Genomic DNA, 20,936 nt, shown 5'->3' on the forward strand with positions numbered 1-20,936 from the left:
TTTTCTTTCTGTGATCCGAGGTACCCCTGCAAAAAAAAAAAAAGATCAGGGAGGGTTAAAAACAAACCATGGAAAAGATATTGTGGGGTGACAATAATCAGATCAAAACCTACTAAAAATATACAATTAGAAGTAGAAATTATAAATTGCAATGTAAATGACAGTGGCCAGACATTAGACATTTAGATTTCACTCAGCCATGCATCTCTGTGTTAATTGAGGCATTGATTAGGATTTCGATTGCATTCTGATGTTAACCAGTATCAAGTTTACACATTTACTCTTCATTTTGAGAAAAGAAGATGGACAATCCAGCCATTCATTTTGTCATTATTTGGAACTCAAAAAAATCCGGCACTGGAATTAGTCTCACCATTTCTACTGCCAACTTTCTCTACTCATTGTACACTTTCTCTTAATTGCAGATTTTACAAAATCTTAAATGGAAGGAGATTTGCGTCTCATTAGAGGCTTTAATCTACTTGGGAACCGCAAAAAATGCTCAAAGTGGGTAGCAATATTGAATCAGTACATAACTAAGGTGAAGAATGAATCTTTAACTCCCTTACTTTCAAATACACAGTTGACCCAGGACTGAGGACTTGAAGAGTCAGCCTGATAGAGTCATGGCCTCGAGAGGAGATATGGCCCAATTTATGAACCTTGATGTAGATAGAAGAGGAAATTAATCCTAAAAATGAAACAACTGATTTATCAATATCAACTGGTAGCTGTACCCTATTGTTTTCAGCTTATTAACTTTCACATGTTAGAGACTGAACACCCACTACCCATGTCCTGGAATATAATGGGATGACAAAAAGAAATAGGTCACAGCACTAAGAAGTATTGTAACTTTCAAGATGACCCAAGACTGGGTTAGGATGACTAGTCAGCAACCTCCTATCCTTTATTCAGAAATATATAATTTATCATGGATGATGACTCAATAATGCATACATAATTCTCCACCCAAGGTGATGAATCCACTTTGGGTCTCACTTTTGCTTCCATTTCAACTTCCTGACCATTTCTTCTTTCCCCAACTATTGTCACCATGATTTTGCTTAGATCAACCTTCAGTAATGTGGTTATTACCAATTTAGGGTCCCATAAAGAAGAATATCCTGAAGACAATCATTGAAAAGAGAATAAAAAAAAGTTATTTGTTTTATCTGTCCGGAGAACAGGGTCTTGGTGAATAAAAACCTATATAAAAAGGAAAATGCCTATATATACCCCAGTTTTGGAAGGGCTTCCAATACAGTTCACCATTTTGAATCATGTAGATAACAAGCTGGTTAGTTTTGGCCAATTGACCGTTGGATTAGTTGTATTTTCAGCTGTCTGTGTATATCCATGCATTCTCCTGTAGTACCTAGATATTCAAAGTTTTACTTTGCCACTTGGAAAACTCCATTTGGGGCTGATACTTGACATGTAGGTGGGTGACTTTCCACAAAACTTGGACCCCATCTGATCTGCACATGGCAGATTTTTAAGGCCATTTAGGAAAGGCTTCCTAAACAGCCACACTTGGCACTCTAGATCAAGGTGTCAATGATGAAGTTATAGCTGTCACCTCCTAGATTAGGCAGGGGAATCTCCAAGGTCGCCTAAATTTTTTGTGAAGCGTCCTATCATTGAGCATGCTGCATCCTCCTGAACTATAGATGATAATAAATAATTATAAGCAAGCCAGTCTACATATTAAGAGAAGCAATGCTTGTTTACCAAGGATGGCCTCAAAGCAGGTACATTCCAAGTTGTGAACTATTCGCGAAAATTACTCTTATCCCAGATGGGCTGGGGGTTCCTAAGAGAGAATGTTGAATTTATTTTTTTTTTGGTAAAAGAACGTTGAATTTGTGGCGACTCCTGAAGAGGAACCTATTCCCTAATAAACATTGGGGAGTTGGAGAATGGATGAATGATCACAGGCCATTATAATAGTGGGGTCGATAGAAATAGCGTGAAAAGTGTCCGAAGTGGATTTCCAAGAAATTAAGTTCTGACAATGATGGTGTATACTACCGCAACCATTTGAAGGGCTCCACCATGGTAGTCCACTTGTTCCTTTCCTCCAAAAATAGACCATGACCCTATCACTATAAAAAATCCCACACAAAACAAGACATATTACCAGCCCATAAAAATTGACAATGTCAAGGAATGAGTAATCATGCCCAAAGATGCCTCAACTCAACTAAATAGCATTGGCTACATGACTCTTGCTTTTCCATTCAGCCCCATTCAAAGTCATACCAAGGTTATCCACTTGCTTACTTCTTCTCCCCAGGTCATTCTTGGCTTACCACTTTTTCTTCTAGTTTCTCTAATCTTTAGTATACAACTCCTCATTAATGGTGCATTCAGTGGGCTATGTTGTACATGTGCAAACCAAAGAGACCAAAGCAGTGCACAAAAAAAATAGATAAAAATGGAAGTTCTAATATTCTTAAATACACATGGTTTATAGAAGAAAAAATCTGTCCTAATATCCTCCACATGGCATCTTAGTTGGACTGGAATTTTATGTAACTGTTGTCAACATCACTATCCATACAGTGACCTTCACAAAAATACAAATATCCTATTCAAATCTCATGTAGACATGTACAGTGCCCACAAAATTCACAATTACCAGTTATTCATTGTTGTCAATGAAAGACAGTGCACACACACACACACATATATATATATATATATATATCACTCTGCATGACAATGTCAAAGTCCTAACGTGCACTTTCGTTTTCATTTGACATATTTAAACTTCGAAGTCTTCAAAATAATTGAGCCCCTAGAAATGTATTCATTCGTTAAAAATATCAAGCAATGAAATTCTAACCCATCAAAAGGATAGTTTCAAGGTAATTTATTTTTACCTAAATTTCTGCAATTAAAATCTTGACAAACACATTGTCAAAGGGCAAAAGACGGAGACAGGAATCGCTGAGCTTAGTTTTGCCCACGATTAGTATGGAAATCATGGACCTTTCATCATAGTTGGTATACATATAGAGACATTTAAAGGCAAAACCCTAACTACAATAGGCCATTGCATTGCTCATTGTTTGACTAGGAAAGAAAAGAAGAAATTGGATACAAGTGACCTTCAGATCATAAAGTAAACTCATTTCAGTTTCAGATGTTGTCAAGAAGTATCCATCAAAGGGTGGTCCTAGTCCAACCCCCCATCCAACATCAGCCTGTGGAGTGTGGACCACTATGTAAATGCTGACCCTACACTCTACCCTAATACATAGTATTAACTTCTTCTGTGGTAAAATCTTAGAAGGTGATGGACTTCAGAAGCCACAATTATTTCCCTCCATTTTCCAACACATATATCATGTTCTAAAAGACCTGAAAGGTTATACTAACCAAAGCATTCCCTTGCTTCTCCAGCCACGAGTACAATATCACCACTTCGAAGGAACCTCCCTAGACTTTCCACCCAGTAGAAATATTCCATTGAAGCCCAAACTGTGTAATAAGAAAATAAATGGAATATATAAAGTACTTCCAGACCCCAAAATGAAAATTACACATATGGGAAAAGAATGTTATATAACAAAATACCTGATTCTTACTATAGGTTTACTCCAATTTTCTTCTACATCATCTATGTGGCCTCCAAGCATGTCTTCTGATGAAGCATGAAATGTCAAATGCAGCTATTACAACTCAGGCCAAGGAAGATGCTCATCACCCAACAGGATTAACATAAAACTTGATTGAAAATGTCTGAGCTGCTTGGTGTATACCTAAACCAAAGTGATATAACTATTGCAGCTTCAGGGCGGAATTCTTCCCCTGCTGGCATGACAGGCACTGCCATTCTTTTAGCAAGTTCACAAGTGCCACTGGGATCTTGTTATGTGGGATAGAAATATTGTAGTTTTGAAACAACAACTGCCTAGCGCAGTTGGTGAGCTGTGGTGTGCAGAAAACTCATGCTCACCAGGAGGTCTCAATTTCAAGCCTCCTGGCTGTTACCTACTTCCCTCCCTACCTACCCAAAAAAAAAAAAAAAAATTGTAGTTTTGCTGCACAATGAACATGGATTAATTAAAAAAGAAATACAGAAATCACGTGGTGTATTCATTACTCAATTTCATAAATGCATAAATTCATAAATGTCTGCTTGGGGGCATGAGTTCATGATATTGCGGGTTCTGCTAATAATCATCATGCAGGAACTTAATAATCCTGCATAGGAACTTTTTATCTCTGTCTAATACAACTAAGTGCTCTCTCATTCTGATCCCATGTTTTTTAATCATTTGCTACCTATATAAATCATAGATAGGCCCCATCCCAACCAAACTCTCAAACTCAGAAAATCCCTTCGTACTTTGGGCTGCAGTAACTATATCGTCATTGTTCTTCAATACTCAATGCTTCTGGAATAAAATAGAATCCTGAAAATGTTGAAGTTTAAAGGTTTCCACAAACAGATTTTGAATAGCAACAGGGGAGGGAGGAAAAGGGGGGGGGGGGGCACTGAACTAAGAATTAAAAAAAAAAAAAAAATCCCTATTCTCTATCCCCAACTCTCCATCCTCTGTTTCTCTTCAGGTGGCTTTTCACCCTTAAATCTAAATTGATATTATTGTATGACTTGGGACAAATACTCCAATAATGATGGCCTTCCTGTTGGTGTACGATGTCTCGTATTCCATCACAGTTTAATCCAGGGAGTATTGGTGCAACATCTCGACAGGCAGGACAACGGTTCTGCTAGTTGGTTAGCGGGCCATGGGGGTTGCAGGGGGTGTAGGGGGGGTGCAGCCCCCCGCTCGAATTTTTTACTTGAGGGCAATTGTGTACTTTCCGGATTAGGGTTTTTCGCTATATATTTGTAGCGAGGGTTTATTTCTCTGTAACGCAAGCAATACTGAGAAGTGTGAGGAACGAGCACTGTAACCCTATTCTCCATTAATAGTGAAGCAGGATCTCATCTCACCGGGGATGTAGGCAATCTTGCCGAACCTCATAAATCTATGTACATTGCTTGTTCTTGTTTTTCTATTATCTTCTACATCGTTTTAGGGTTGCGTTTCAACAAATTGGTATCAGAGCTCTAGATTTCTGTTTTCTAGGGTTTACTATTACGACAGCAGGGAAGGGATCGAATGTCAAATATGATATCGAGCGGTTCAATGTGAAGAACAATTTCACCCTTTGGCGTCAAAGGATGAAGGATCTTCTGATATAACAGAGTTTTGCGAAAACATTGTTGGGGAAGTCAAAGAAACCTACAAAAATTACTGATGAAGACTGGGAAGAGATGGAGGAAAATGTGATAAGTGATATTCGATTAAATCTTTCTGATAATGCCCTACAATATGTTGTGGGTATCGAATCTGCATCGTAGTTATGGGCAAAACTTGAAAGCATTTACATGACAAAGTCCTTAACGAACAAGTTGTTCGTGAAGAAGCAATTGTATTCTCTACAAATGGAGGAAGGTACGGATCTACTAGAGCATCTTAACATGTTCAATCAGATCGTAAGTAAACTTGCAAACTTAAAGGTTAAGATCGAGGATGAAGACAAAGCGTTATTGTTGTTGTCGTCGCTCCCAGAATCATATGATCACCTGGTAAAGACTCTCTTGTACGGGAAGGAGACCCTTGAGATGGATGAAGTCGCGGCTGCCCTCATGTCCAATGATACAAGGAAGAAGGCCAGTGGTACAAAATCTCAAGGAGAAGGTATTTTCAGAAGTGACAAGGAGCAGGAAAGATGTGATCAAATCATAAGAGATCTGGGAAAAGTCGATCGAAATCAAAAGGAGCAAAGACAAAGGTCTCTTGTTACTATTGTAAGAAGGAAGATCATCTGAAAAGAGAGTGCTTGAAGAGGAAGGCGGACCTGAAGAAGAAAGGGGTAGATAAGGCATCTGAGGAACTAGCATGGCTGACAATTCAGATGGAGATGATGGAGATGTACTCTCTATATCAACAGGTAAGAATCAACCTTTTGATTCTTGGATTTTAGATTCTGGATGTTCATATCACATGTTGTCCACATGAGGATTGATTTGATACATATCAACCATATAATGGTGGGTCTGTCCTAATGGGAAATGATGTTGTATGCAAGACCATTGGGATAGGCACTATCAAAATCAAGATGTTTGATGGGATAGTAAGAACATTAGCAGATATGAGACATGTAACAGAATTAAAGAAAAACTTAATATCTTTGGGGGCACTTGACTCAAATGGCTGCAAGCACATAGCAGAAAGTGGAGTTCTCAAAGTTATTAAGGTTGTCATGGTTGTCATGAAGGGACAACTAACTGGAAACCTATACAGACTCATAGGGAGCACAGTTATAGATGGAGCATCTATGACTACAAATGCAGGATCTGATACAGATGATACCTATATGTGGCATATGCGGTTAGGGCATATGGGAGAAAGAGGATAGATAGAGCTTCATAAAAGGAAACTGTTGAAGGGAGTGAAAACTTGTAAACTAAACTTTTGCAAGTATTGTGTGTTCAGGAAAATGCAAGGTTAGTTTCAAAACTGCAAAACATAAGAGTAAAGGGGTGCTTGATTATGTACACAGCGATATATGGGGTTCTTCAACAACAAAATCTAAAGGTGGGGCAGAATACTTCGTGACCTTTGTTGATGATTACTCAAGGAAAGTCTGGATTTACTTCATGAAGCATAAAAGTGAGGTGTTCACTAAATTTAAGGAATGGAAGGCTGAGGTAGAAAGGAATACAGGAAAGAAAATTAAGTACCTGAAAACAGATAATGGAGGGGAGTATACGTACAAGCCGTTTCTAGAATTTTGCAAAGCTCAAGGGATTACACGTCACTTCAATGTTCCAAAGAAATCACAGCAAAATGATATAACTGAAATGATGAACATAACACTTCTAGAAAAAGCTCGGAGTATGAGGTTGAATCCAAGGTTGAGCAAGAGATTTTAGGCAGAAACAGTGAATATGGCATGTTTCCTCATCAACAGGTCTCCATCAAAGGCAATTGATTGTAAAATTCCCGAAGAGATATGGACAAGAAAACCAGTAGATTATTCTATTCTAAAAATATTTGGTTGTCCAGCCTATGCACATGTTGAGAGTGAGCAGCGTTCCAAGTTAGACTTAAAGTCTAAGCAGTGTATCTTTCTTGGTTTTAAGAAAGGCGTAAAGGGATTCAAGTTGTGGGATCCAAGTTCACAGAAAGTTGTGGTTAGCAGGGACGTTGTGTTTGATGAATCTCATATGGTGAATTCAAATTGCAATTCACAAGCAGATGATGAAAATAAAGAAGGTTCTACTATGTAGGTGGAGTTAGGTGAGTCAGAAACAACAAGAGAAAATGAATCATCAAGTGACTTACTAGGACAATAGGAAACAGTAGAAGTTTCCTATACTGTGGCAAAGGGTAAAGGAAAGCGTACTCACAAAGCACTTGTAAAATACGGGTTTGAGGACATGGTTGCCTATGCCCTTATTGTAGATACAGGAGATCCATCTTCCTACCATGATACTTTAAGTGATGCACAGCATGATAAATGGATGGCAGCTATGATAGAGGAAATCGAGTCTCTACAAAAGAACAAGACTTGGGAGATTGTGGAAAAACCCAAGGGAAGAAAAATCATTGGGTGTAAATGGGTCTTTCGTAAGAAAGAGGCAGCATCTGAGAAGGAGCGTGAAAGGTATAAGGCAGACTTGTAGCCAAGGGCTATGCACAGAAGGAGAGGATAGACTACAATGAAATATTCTCTCCAGTGGTGAAACACACTTCGATCAGGGTACTACTTGCTTTGGTGGCCATATATGATTTAGAGCTTGAACAGCTTGATGTGAAGACTGTATTTCTTCATGGTGACTTAGAGGAACAGATTTACATGGAGCAGCCTGAAGGTTTCAAGGTGCAAGGAAAGGAAGATCATGTTTGTCTGCTTAAGAGGTCACTTTATGGTCTTAAGCAATCTCCTAGGCAGTGGTACAAGCGCTTTAATTCCCACATGATGAAGATTGGCTACACAAGAAGTGAGTATGATAGTTGTGTTTATTATAGAGTGTCAAGCGATAATTTCATTATTTTGTTGATGCTTTATGTTGATGACATACTCATTTCTGTAAAGAACAAACATAATATAGTCTCTTTGAAGTCTTTGTTGAGTGCTGAATTTGAGATGAAGGATCTTGGTGCTACTAAGAAGATCCTTGGCATAGAAATGCAGATAAACTTTGGTTAACTCAGAAGAGGTATATTGAAAAGGTGCTAGAGCGTTTCAATATGGAAAATGCCAAGCCAGTTAGCACTCCGTTAGCCAATCACTTCAAGTTATCTGAAAGGGAATGCCCTACAACACATGAGGAGGTGGAGCAATGTCTCAGGTCCCCTATGCTAACGCAGTTGGGAGTCTCATGTATGTTATGGTTTGTAACAGGCCAGATTTGTCTCATGCAGTCAGTGTTGTTAGCAAATACATGAGTAATCCAGGGAAGGAGCATTGGAATGCAATTAAGTGGATTTTCAGATATTTGAACAAGACTAAAGATATAAGTGTTATGTTCAGTGGTAAGGGAAGTTCCACAGAATTGGCGGGTTATGTTGATTTTGATTATGCCGGTGATTTAGACAAGAGGAGGTCTACTACAGGGTATGTATTTACATTGACTGGTGGACCTATATCATAGAGGGCGATGCTTCAGTCTATAGTTGCATTGTCCACTACAGAGGCAGAGTACATGACGGCAGTTGAGGCTGCTAAGGAAGGAGTCTAGTTAGCTGGATTGGTTCGTGAGTTGGGGTTGGAGCAATGAGGTACAGTGTTACATTGTAACAGTCAGAGTGCCATACATCTTGCAAAGAATCAGGTGTTTCATGCAAGGACAAAGCATATTGATGTCAGATTTTACAAGATCAGGAAGTTTGTGTCAGAAGGCAGTATTCACTTAAGAAAAATTCATACAGATTTCAATCCTGCAGATATGCTTACCAAGCCAGTTACTACAGAGAAGTTCGAGTCCTGTTTGGACTTGATTAATAATACTCATTGTTGAAGATGAGGGACGCACCAAACAGGTGCGGGTTTGTACCTCTAATGAGGTACGAGGATGAAGACGTCTACAAGTTATCTTTACAGGAGGCTCGACAGAATTCAAGCCAAGGTGGAGATTTTTGGTATACAATGTCTTGTATTCTGTCTCAATTTAATCCAGGGAGTACTGGTGCAGCACCTCGACAGGCAGGACGGCAATTGTGTACTTTCTGGATTAGGGTTTTTCGCTATATATTTGTAACGAGGGTTTCTTTCTCTGTAACGCAAGCAATACTAAGAGGTGTGAGGAACAAGCATTGTAACCCTATTCTCCATTGATAGTGAAGCAGGATCTCATCTCACCGGGGACGTAGGCAATCTTGCCGAACCTCGTAAATCTGTGTACATTGCTTGTTCTTGTTTTTCCATTATCTTCTGCATCGTTTTAGGGTTGCGTTTCAACACTTCCACCAGTTATGTTCTCAAAGGCTTCACACAGTAGGAATTAAAGCTAAAAATGAACCAAAAAGATTCAAAGAAAGACTAAAACTGAACTGAATTTGGCATGATTTTAACTCTTTTGAATTGCTAAGTGTCTCTCAAAAACTGACTTTGGTGGAGAACTTGGATAGAGGATCCAAGCTCATGGGTTGTTGGGGGCCTGAAACCTTCAATAGCCATGCCATTTGGTTTTGCTGAATTTTTTCATGGCCCAAGGCCCAACCAGTGCATGGGAGGCCTAGAGTTGGGGCAATTTTAGGACATGAGAATAAATAGAAGCACCTAGATTTTGGAGTCATAGAGATCATCCTAGCTTAAAGTTCTTCATTGCCAGAGGAGTTGTTCAAAGTTGCTGAAATGGCCCGAACAGGGGCCAATGGTTGCATAAAGTGGAAAGAGAGGAGAGGTATCAACTGCATCCTAGAGGTTATAATGTATGCAATAAAAATCGACTGACTGGAATGGCGATAGAGGATCTAGATGTGGTTACATAGCCCATAGGTTTAACAACAAAACTAATGGAGCATGTAGATTAATACCATTAGTGTAGACAATAACTTACTATGAAATTGCAAGCATTGTCTTCACCCAAAAAAAAAATTGCATGTATTGTTAACGAGCAGGTTTTCTAACCAGAATCCAATAAAGACAACTCTCACCAATCACATGTAGCTAATTTTTCAGCAACTAAGTACTCCATGTAAGTATGTAATAATGCTTAGAGGATGATTACTAGGGAGATATCTCTAATGTTAATTTTAACAAACCATCCTTCTCTTCTTAAATCTTCATATATCGGTTCATCTAAGTAAAAAACAATTCAATCCAGTTGTCTCAAGTTCCAAATAAATAGATTTGTGACTACAGTTTTTAATTCCTTTTATTGTGGTCCCTTTAGAAAGGCTGTTCAAATACCCATACAGAAGGCATAAATTTGTGTAATCTAGGTAACATGTGAGATAGTCAAAATATGGAAAATAGAGTTTGATGGAAATCCTCAATTTTAGTTATTTTAGTGGCTTTTTTGGTTTCTATAGGTTACTTTCTATTTTGATTCAGAGTCAAAGTTGTTTGTTGAGTATTTTTTTGAGATCAAGTGACATATACTAAAAACATACAAATATATATATATGAGAAAACTGCATTGCCACCCCCTGAACTTTGGTCCTTATTCAATGCCACCCCCTGGACTTTTCGAAACACCAAAGACACCCCCTGAAAATTCAAAAAATTCCAAATCAGTCCCTGCCGTAGTCATCCCCGTTAAGTGATAGAATAACCGTTAGTTATTTTATTAAATACCTAAAACACACCTTCAAGATGATTTGACCACCTTACCCTTGCCCCTTCTTTTAAACCAAAACTTGCAACTGTTGGGTGTATACGATCGTCGTCGTCAATTATACCTTCTCTGTTTCTTCAAACCGTGAGGATCATCTGCAACAGAGAAGATCCCAATAGATAGAGAGATAGAGAGAATCGATGAATGGCATAGTGAAATCGACAATGGACCTGTCAGGTATTAGAATCTTGATGTTGAAAACCCCTTTTGTGTAAACGGTTCCTTCGGGGCCATCAATCTCTGTCAGGCAACGAATGAACAAAAGGGGTAAATTTGAGTTTCGAAGCTTGAACCCAAAAACCAAAAGTAAAAGAATGGAAATCGAAACTGATAAAGGGATCTATACGTGTAATAGAGATGTAGATTGGAAACGTATGGGCATTAATGGTTGACAAGTTGGAAGAATCGGAATCGGCGGTTAGCATCGGAAGGGAGACGCCGGGAGGAGGATCAGTGAGAAGAAGTTTGAGCTCCTTTTGCATTCGCAAGTTGAGCCTTGCTGCCTGTGCCATTCCCAAATCCTCTACGTTGTGTTTCTTCCACTTTCTTCACCCTTCTTTGCTTGATCTCTAGTTCTCTACTGCAAAATCGATGCCTTTTGTTTCACTGGGCGGTGGCGGTGGCGGTTTCTGTGTCGTTGGAGCGGGAAATTTTGAATCAGCAGACACTTTTTCTTTCTAGAATCCAGAGACAGAATGACATAAATGCCTCGCATTTTCACTCTACCATTGAAATGTATTTGGGAAAATACATTGATCACTGTTGAGGAGATCGACGCAGAAGACTGTGCACGAACTGTGAGGACCTGTGGGAGTAGAATTTCTGTTTTCTCCTCAAATCACTGCTGCTTTCTAGATCGTGGCTGATCTCTGTCGAGACTGGCATCTCAACATCAGAGGGTGCCGCTGCTCTTTATGTTGCTGCTATACTTCAGGTGGCTGCTGCAATTCAGCGAGGCGACTCCTCACTGAACCACCTGCGAGCTGAGGAGATAGACTGGATTTCCTTTCAGATCTAGCTTGATCACCTCTCCCAGTTTTGAGCTTCTTCTTCTTTCAATCTGCTACACAGAGTGGAATGATATCTTGGATATTACAGATCTGCTTCATAGAGATGACCGCAGGTATGTAACCCCCTTATTAGGACCACGAACGAGCTGGGAGTTAAAGACTAACCTTCGCCAGAGGGAATTGATAGCCGTGAACTTTCACCATAGGGGAGGGGTGCCCATGAACCTACGCCAGAGGCCGGAGAACTAATAGTTGCAGGTTTTTGTTTAGAAGAAAGGATAGGGGTAATGTGGTCAAATCACCTTTGGGGTGGGGGGTGTTTTGGGCATTTTGTAAAAAACTAACCATTATTCCATCACTTAACGGGGATGACTAATGGCAAGGACTGATTTAAAATTTTTTGAATTTTCAGGGGGTGTCTTTGGTGTTTCGAAAAGTTCAGGGGGTGGCATTGATTAAGGACCAAAGTTCAGAGGGTGGCGATGCAATTTTCTTATATATATATATATAAACCCAAATATTTTATTTCGGTTCAGGAGTTTGGACTTGATCTCACACATCAACATGTATGCCCACATGCAAAATAGCTCAGACCTAAAAATAATCTTTTGAAACTTCAAAATAACTAACGGTACTATTAAAGCAACTGTCGATCTTTGATGTTAATTAAGAGCCAAATTAATTGAATTTCCTGGAATTTAGACTTGACCAGTTGCTGGTTGACTAGTTAATTAAACCAGTAACTCACACCCGACGCCAAAGAACACTAGAGTGGAATGGTGATTCGGCAGCCTTTCTTTTAACAGATCCATGTGGCCGATCCCATTCAGTTGGGAAAAGGCTGAGTTGTTGTTGTTGGTGATGGTGATTCGGCAGAAATGGAATTTGATAGACGAGGCTTACATTCAAATACATTGGTCTTGCATTGAAGTTCTAGGGTTTCATTCCGCAAAAGCTAAAATTCAACAAGAAGTACATGGAGGGGGAGGGAACAATAACAATTAAAAACAGAAAAATACTAACCATGATGGCTTTCGAGACAGAAAACGGGATAACTGAAGTCGCATTGAAGTTTGAAGATTCCGGGAAGTGTTTATCCATTGTAATTGACGGAGCCGAGTAGGGACTTGAAGTCGATGACCTCTTGAGAGAGATGAACCCGAGGAGAGCTTGTGTTTCTTCTCAGCTCTCCTGAAACTGGTTCTCTCGGAATCATCGGAGTCTCGGTCGGCTCCCGTCATCTCGACGGAGACAAATGAAAATACCTCCATACCTATTTACTTCACTTCACTTCACTCGTTCCAGGAATTCGGATTAGGCTGCTCAGGACCCACATGCATGGAGGGTCAGGAACTCAGGATTTGACTGTTATGGTCCATGGGACCCATTATAAGGGCTAGACTAGATCTCAGCCATTCACGCTCAGAGGTAGATTCGGACCACTGCATTCTAGTCCATTGATATAGTTATTTTATTTATTAGGAAAATTAAGCCCTTCTCTTGTAGTTTGTTAAAATTACACGTGGATCCAATGGTTTGAACGAATTACTCTCCCTCCGCTATAGTTTGAAAAATTCTTACAATTAGATTCAATCCTTCAATCTCCATGAAATTGGGATTGTTTGTTGATGATGTCACCTTATATCATCCATCTTAATGCCCAAAATACCCTTATATTAAGGTGAATTTACTAATACACCCTTCCCTTAAAACAAACAAAAAAATGTTGTATTTTCTTCTTCTTTCAACCTAGCTCTTCTTCTTCAACTTAGTTCTTCTGCAACCTCTAATCTTGTAAGTCATTCCTATTTCAAAAACCCTATGCAAATCCATGGCCACCGATTGGATCATCCCTTATTTTGATGGTCATGTCTCCCTAGACCCCTCCTCAAAAATTGCATCTTTATTTATCAAGGAAAATAACCAACGGAGGACACACATGGAGCATTAATTTATGGGTTAGAAACAATCCTCTAATCATTAAAAATATAACTATAGGCTTAGAAGCTTGATCTAATTAGGGTAATTTACAACGCCACCCCCTGGAGAATTCCAATATTAGAGGGACACCCCCTCTCTTTCACCAAATTAGCCTCGGACCCCCTACCGTCAGTCACTGTTAAGTGAAAAATTAAAAGTACCATTATACCCTTATCATCAAAAGACATTTTTAACCCAATTCCTCTTCCCCCCTACCTATACTCACCTTCACCGAGACATCAAAAGCAGAGGTGATCGTTCAGAGCACCGAAGATCATGGCAGCGGCAGCATCAACATCAGCGAAACAAACCCTAGCTTCTCCTTTATAACGTTCTTCTCTCTCTCTCTCTCTCCCTCTTCTCCAAACGTTCAAATTTCAGAATTACACGATTTGATTTCAATCAAAGTTAAAAACTCCAATAACCCAGAACCAGATTATCCTCTCCCACCCAAAAAAGATAAAAAATGGACGGAAATCAAGGGGCTGAGTCAACCTCCGGCGACCTGAAGAGCCCACTGCTACCAATCCAAGATCCCACAGAGAGTTCATCGCCGGACATCCATTGGTCTCTGACATCAATTCTCACAACCAACAATCTCTTCATCCTCTTAGGACCTCTTTCTTGCGCAGCCATTAAGCTCTTCGTGGAGCTTGATGGGTCCAAACCCGGCACTAGCAGAGACATGCTTGCCGTGCTTGCCTGGATTTTCCTCTGGTGGGTCACCGAAGCAGTACCCATACCAGTAACCTCTATGTCTCCTCTGTTCCTCTTCCCACTCTTTGGAATTGCTCCCGCCGATGATGTAGCACAGACTTACATGGACGATGTCATCGCTCTCGTCCTCGGTAGCTTCATTCTCGCTCTCGCCGTCGAACACTATAACATCCACCGAAGACTTGCCTTAAATGTAAATTCTAATAACGCTGCAATTTTTAAGCTCCATTGTTGACCTTAATTGTTTGATTTTGATGGATTTTGCCCCTTATATGATCTATTGTGAGATTACAGATAACGTTGTTGTTCTGCGGAGATCCATTGAAGCCAAGGTTGTTGCTAATCAGGATTTCAATACAAGAAACGAAGTGCGGAAGAATCGAAAAATAGATGATTTGGTCAAAGGCGACGATGGTGGGAGCACTTGGAGGGTCACGGAGGTGGAGAGTGAGATCTCCGGTGGGGGAGGAGGAGTGGTTCGGTGAGTTTGGGGAAATTCAGAAAAAAGGCCAAAAACGAAAGAGAAGAGAGAGAGATACTTAGAGCAAGGGTATTTTGGTATTTTAAATAAAATATTATTGCTGACATCAGCATATAAGGTATATTCTTTAACAGTGACTGACGGTAGGGGGTCCGAGGCTAATTTGGTGAAAGAGAGGGGGTGTCCCTCTAATATTGGAATTCTCCAGGGGGTGGCGTTGTAAATTACCCATCTAATTAATGGGCTGTCATAAAAAAAAGAGGTGAAATTGATGCAACCGAACTCACACCTCACACTATCAATTCTATTCTTACCTCTCTTCTTCTGGAATTATCTTGATATACTTCTATATAACCAAACCCCTAAATCGCATTTTATAGAATCACAAAGCACAAAGGATTTCTTGGTTTGAGAATTGAAAGTGTGAGGTGTGGTTCTAGATTGAGAATTTCCAAAATCTCTCAAGCTTGAGTGGCATCTGGTGAGCATGAAGTTTGAAGATTTTCTTCTCTCCAAAGTGTGAAATTGATGCAACCGAACTCCTTTAATTGATGAGTATATTTTATTTTCCAGAATCAATGAGTGTTTCCTTCGTTATCCTCAAATTTTATCAAGGGAGGAGGTAAAAGTGGAACCCACCACCACCCGCAGTAACAACCATCGATTGAAAATCTTTGGTGGAATAAAATCCTTATCATCATCACTCTCGTCCTTGGGCTCTTATTTTTTCTCTTCGACGGGCCCAACTATGGCGGCACCACCACCTGCAAGTGATTTATCTGACTAATATCATAGCTCTTCTCCCTTCCTGATTTAGGGTTTCACGAAAAGGGATTTGGGTGTTTAGGTATAAAGGTATAATGGTCTTTCAATATTAAGTTGTTTTTTCATTAAAGGGTAATATTGTCTTTTCAGGTTTAAAACTAACAGCATACTAACACCGTCATAACCAGGAGAGGGGAGCGTAATTCGTTCAAACCCTTGGATCCACATGTAATTTCGACAAACTACATGAGAGGGGGCGTAATTTTCCCTTATTTATTTATTTAAAAGGGTAATTTACAGTATCATCCCTTAGATAATGTCACAATTAGAGATACACTCATGCATAATACCAAATTATACTCCCACCCCTTGCCATCGGTCCTTAAGTGAGGAGTTGAAATGACAGTTACACCCTTTTGACTAAAATACAAGACAAATCCATATTTTACCTAATTTCCTCACTACTCCTAACCTCCACTCACTTTCACTGTGGAGTTCAAGGAGGGTTTTCTGTTTCACAAAAAAAAAAAAAAGGAGGGTTTTCTGAGCACGAGAAGATGCGGTGTAGTCTTCCATCGCTACATGTCATCATTGCTCTTCATGGAGAGTAAAGGCTTTGAGATAGAGAGCACAATTTCAATTTATGGATGAAGGTTTTTTTTTTTTTTTTTTTTTTTAATAATTTAGGGTTATCAGGTTAAGTGAGGATAGATTAGGTACTTCACTTTTTAGATGAGTATATTTATATAAAAAATATACCAACTAATATCAGCATTTGAAGTGTATTCCATAACAGCTACTCGCGACAGGAGATGGAAATGCAATTTAGTATTAATCAGGGGGTGTCTCTTTAATTGTATGACATTCTCTAAGGGTACGTTTGATAACGTTTCAAGAAACGGAGTAAAAAGCTGTTTCGTTTCACTTATTTTCAAAAATAGAAATATAAATTTTTACTTATTTATGGTTCAAGAAACTTGTTTCGTCGTTTATGGAAATGACTAGTAGTCATTTTTTCATTGGTTACTATTGACTTCTACTTATCAAACACCTTTAATTTCATTTATATTCCTATAAACGAAAATTTATGTTTATGCCGTTTCTCATTATCAAACAAGCCTAAGGGTTGGCGCGATAAATTATCCTATTTAAAATGGAAGTTTCTACCACAAAATAACGTCGGCATTCGGAAGGAGATCGGTGATGGTTTGCCGGACTTTCTTCCGCTCCGTTTTCTTAACGGAGCCGTGGCGCCCTTTACATCTGAACTGTAGCTCGACTGGTTCTTCATCTTCATCGTTTGCGCTTGCTTGTGCACCTTTAAGGGTGAGTTTACGTTGCGGAGTTAGGTTATCTATGGTCTGACGATTTCATGGACGAGTAGTTCATTTCAATTGCTCTTATGGTGAAACCAATTCGTCAGCTTCTTGGCAAGACGATCAGGGTCCCCCTCAGGAAGCTGTGCTCAAAGCCATTTCAGGTTAGACTCTTGCTCTGCTCTGCGCCTCTTTTTTTTTTTTTTTTTTTTTTTTTTTTTTTTCTTTCTTTATTCCTGTTAAATTTGCCAATTGCTACCCCATCGTTCGCCTGTGAATCTCTAAGGGGGTGTTTGGTTTGGTAAATCTTTGGGATGACATTCTTTGAATGATAATTCTTAATTTTTTGAGTTGTTTGGTTCCACTAGATTGACCCTCATAAGTGAGCACCCTACTTCCCATGAATGACCATATTACAAAGGATGTGTTCCAAATCTGAGTTTACCTCAACACCTAAACTCAGATTTGAGCAACCTTTTTACTACCTAATATAAAAGGAGAAAGCCGAAAGAAGTTCTCTACGGAAGCCAATATCTCAACCCGCGAGAAACATGTACTAGCCTCAAGGTAGGGGTGTCAATTCCTAAACCGAACCGGTAAAACCGGCCGGACCAAACCGATAACAACACGGATCGAACCGAACCAAACCGAAGCCTTATTGGTTCCGTTCGGTTTGGAGTATTGCAACCCCAAAACCAAACCGAAACCGGCTCAAAACTCGGACCGAAACTGAAACCAAACCGGTAAGAAACCGAAACACTCCAAAATTCATTAAAAATATCAAAATTTGCATAGTTTTGTATACATTTGTATTGAAAGTCGAATCCAAACTGGACCAAAAACCAAAACCAAAACCAACCCGGTTACAAATTGATTTAAGAAATCAAAGACAAACTAAAACCAAATCGCACCAAAACCGAAACCAAACCGAACCGGAATTTCCTTATTGGTTCGGTTTCGGTTTCAGCTTTCCCACACCGAAACCAACTCAACCCGGACCGAAACAGAGCCAGACCGACCGATTGACACCCCTACCTCAAGGCAACCAAACGATTTTTCAGAAAGAAACATAATTCAGAAGAATGTCTATTAAAAGATTGACATTCATATCCGATACATACACCATTTGATTTACCGAACCAAACACCCCCTAAGCCTATGTTTGTTTGTAGAAGCACATCCCAAGAAGTTCCATCTTCTTCCCACCTGAAATTGCTTGTTTGGTTTGCCAATGGATGCTGTTAAATTTATGTTTGCAAAATGTATTGGTACTATGAAGTATGAAGACAAGATCATCCTAGAATTTTGTGAAGGCTTAGGTTGGAAGTGAAATGAGAATAAAAACTTTTGTAACCATTACTGGTAATGATGACTACCTAACTCAACAACTTCATACATTTGGTAATTAAATGCTTTACTTTTCAACCAAATCCCTTTGTTTTGAAAGGGGGAAAAAAATTCATCTAAGTAGTACCATTTAGGTAGATTACTGGTTAAGTAAGCCATAATGATTCCAAAAGTTCTCTCATTTCCCTTTATTTCATTCCAACCAGACAGAACACAAAGACAACAAGGTTGCGGAGCAATGTTGGATAATGTTGGCATTTGAGCTGGACTTTAAATCAGGGAATAATAGATAATGGCAGTCCAAGTGATAAAAACTATTCTATGCCATTTAATTCATTCGCAACTACTAATTCCCATGAAAGACATGTTATTAGTGGAATTTCTTTTAATCAGTTCATGATAAATTTGGTCATCGCATCTACCCAAAACAAAAAAATTCCGGTCATCGCATTGTGTGCTGTTGTCCCTGTTCTTTTTTAATTTTATTTTATTTTAAGATTCTCCTCCCACCCCCTTCTTTGCAAAGAAAAATAACTTATTGCTTCTTGTTGATTAATTGTTAACATTTTTACCTTTTTTTCTTTTTTTTGGATTCAGAAGTTTCAAAGACAGATGGAAGGGTGGGACAAACCACAAATGTTGTAATTGGAGTACAGTGACAGACGATTCTACAAATGAATGGGTTTCTCTGGATCAGAAGGTTAGAAGTTAAACCCCCCCAACCCCCCCCCCCCCCAAAAAAAAAAAAAAAAAAAAGAAAGAAAAATCCCTTCAAGATTCCACTTCTTGATATTACTTAGCTGCTATAGATCTAAAAATATATATTTTTTAAAAATTTCTTCATGCTTACTTCACAATTTTCACTGTTAAATGAGGTAAACTATTCACTTCTGTAATTGAGAATTAATGGATGGAATGTTCTTCAGTTAACCATCTGGATGTGTTTGCTTCCTATTAGCTTGATGACTTGACAATGTTTGATTTATGATAACTTGGAGGTTGACAGTTTTTAGTAGTTGCAGTTGTGTTGTCCAACAGTTTCCTCTCTGCTGCAATGAGTCAGTGACAAATGGATATCGAAGTAGCATTTCTTCAGGACCTTCAGGGGGATCTAGTGAAGGGTTGCCTTCTCCTTCTTTCTGTTCCTACTTGTCTCTGAGGCTCCTAGTAGGCTTACATGGATGGGAGAGTAACGTGGGGTAGTGGAAGGTTTCTCTGAAGGAGAGGGAGGGCCTGCATTTCTTACTTCTTGTTTTTCAAAATGGTTTCTTGCAAGTACATGCCCTAGTGTGGTAACAGATGTTTAGGGATGCTGACTTGTTCTCTGCCTCATGATGAGTTTGGGTTGCTTCAGGAATCAGCATATAACTTGGCTTACTGGGCTGGAAGCATAACTTTCTGGCTCAACTTACACCCAACCCAGTTTGGGTCTATGCTAAGTCTGGCCTGGGTCAGAATTTGAGCCAGTTTACACTTCCTCAGCCTATCCTGTCATTAACCACACATTGCCTTACTTTTGGCCATGTTGACCATTTTCCTGTCATCTCATCTTATCTCAAGGATGAAAATCCTTCCAACTGTGTGCATGTTGTTAGGCAAATTGTAAGACTGGTTATCTTGGACTCTTCGATCTATTCTCTTCACATGGCTACTATCTTATTGCTTTCTGAATGCCCTTGGGGAGAGTTGGGTTGCTCCCATGTAATATTGCTGATATCTTGTATGGCTGATGTCTGAAGCGTTACTCCGTTGCCAACTGGGCCTTTCGAAAGCAATTGCCTCGTGTGATATGGGAGAAGCATATAAGAGCAACTTCGATGTGTATATTCTGGGGTCATATATCTTGTAAGAGGATTCATGGTGCTTGCAGGCTAGTCTGCTATGCTGGTTCGGTGTGCTTTTCTAATTTTTTACTCCTTGGTCAGGTTCTGTCCTGTTGATCTATTTGACAATCACCTTACTCTTTTATCTATATGAGATTATAGCTTTTTTTGTAGTGTCTAAATGAAACTAGCTTTGTGGGAAAACCTCTCTTGGAAGCTTTTTTTACTTATTTCTTAGCACTCATTATTAATTTCTGTTGCAAAGGTCATACAACAGTAATAAATTCGTATCTTTTGGTCTGCTTGTGAAGAGGCTAAGACACTTGGAGTGGAATATGTTGTGCAAGTCCAAAAGAAGGTGGATTGGGTCTAAGAAGTGCAAGTTCACTTCACTCTGTTAAGCAAGGATCATTTTAGGTTTTTTGGGTCGAAGAACAAATAATTTGGTATTTTGGGGCTAAGCAACTGTATGAATGCTTCAGATATTTGGGTTGTGTGAGATGTGCGCTCTTTTGCTTGATAAATACCTGGAAATGACTTTAACTAGGACTTTTGATTTTCTATATTATAACTTGGTCTTTTTGGGGGTCTCCAGTCCACCCCTTCGAACCCTCCCCCCACCCC

General features: G+C 39.3%; 1 pseudogene; it reads left to right on the forward strand.

Annotated features, from left to right (window-relative positions):
• Window positions 1-17,029: 17,029 nt before the first annotated feature.
• LOC122078091 overlaps window positions 17,030-20,936 on the forward strand; it is a 6,806-nt pseudogene continuing 2,899 nt past the window's right edge.

Source organism: Macadamia integrifolia, chromosome 5 (assembly GCF_013358625.1).
Source record: "Macadamia integrifolia cultivar HAES 741 chromosome 5, SCU_Mint_v3, whole genome shotgun sequence".
Taxonomy (NCBI): Eukaryota; Viridiplantae; Streptophyta; class Magnoliopsida; order Proteales; family Proteaceae; genus Macadamia; species Macadamia integrifolia.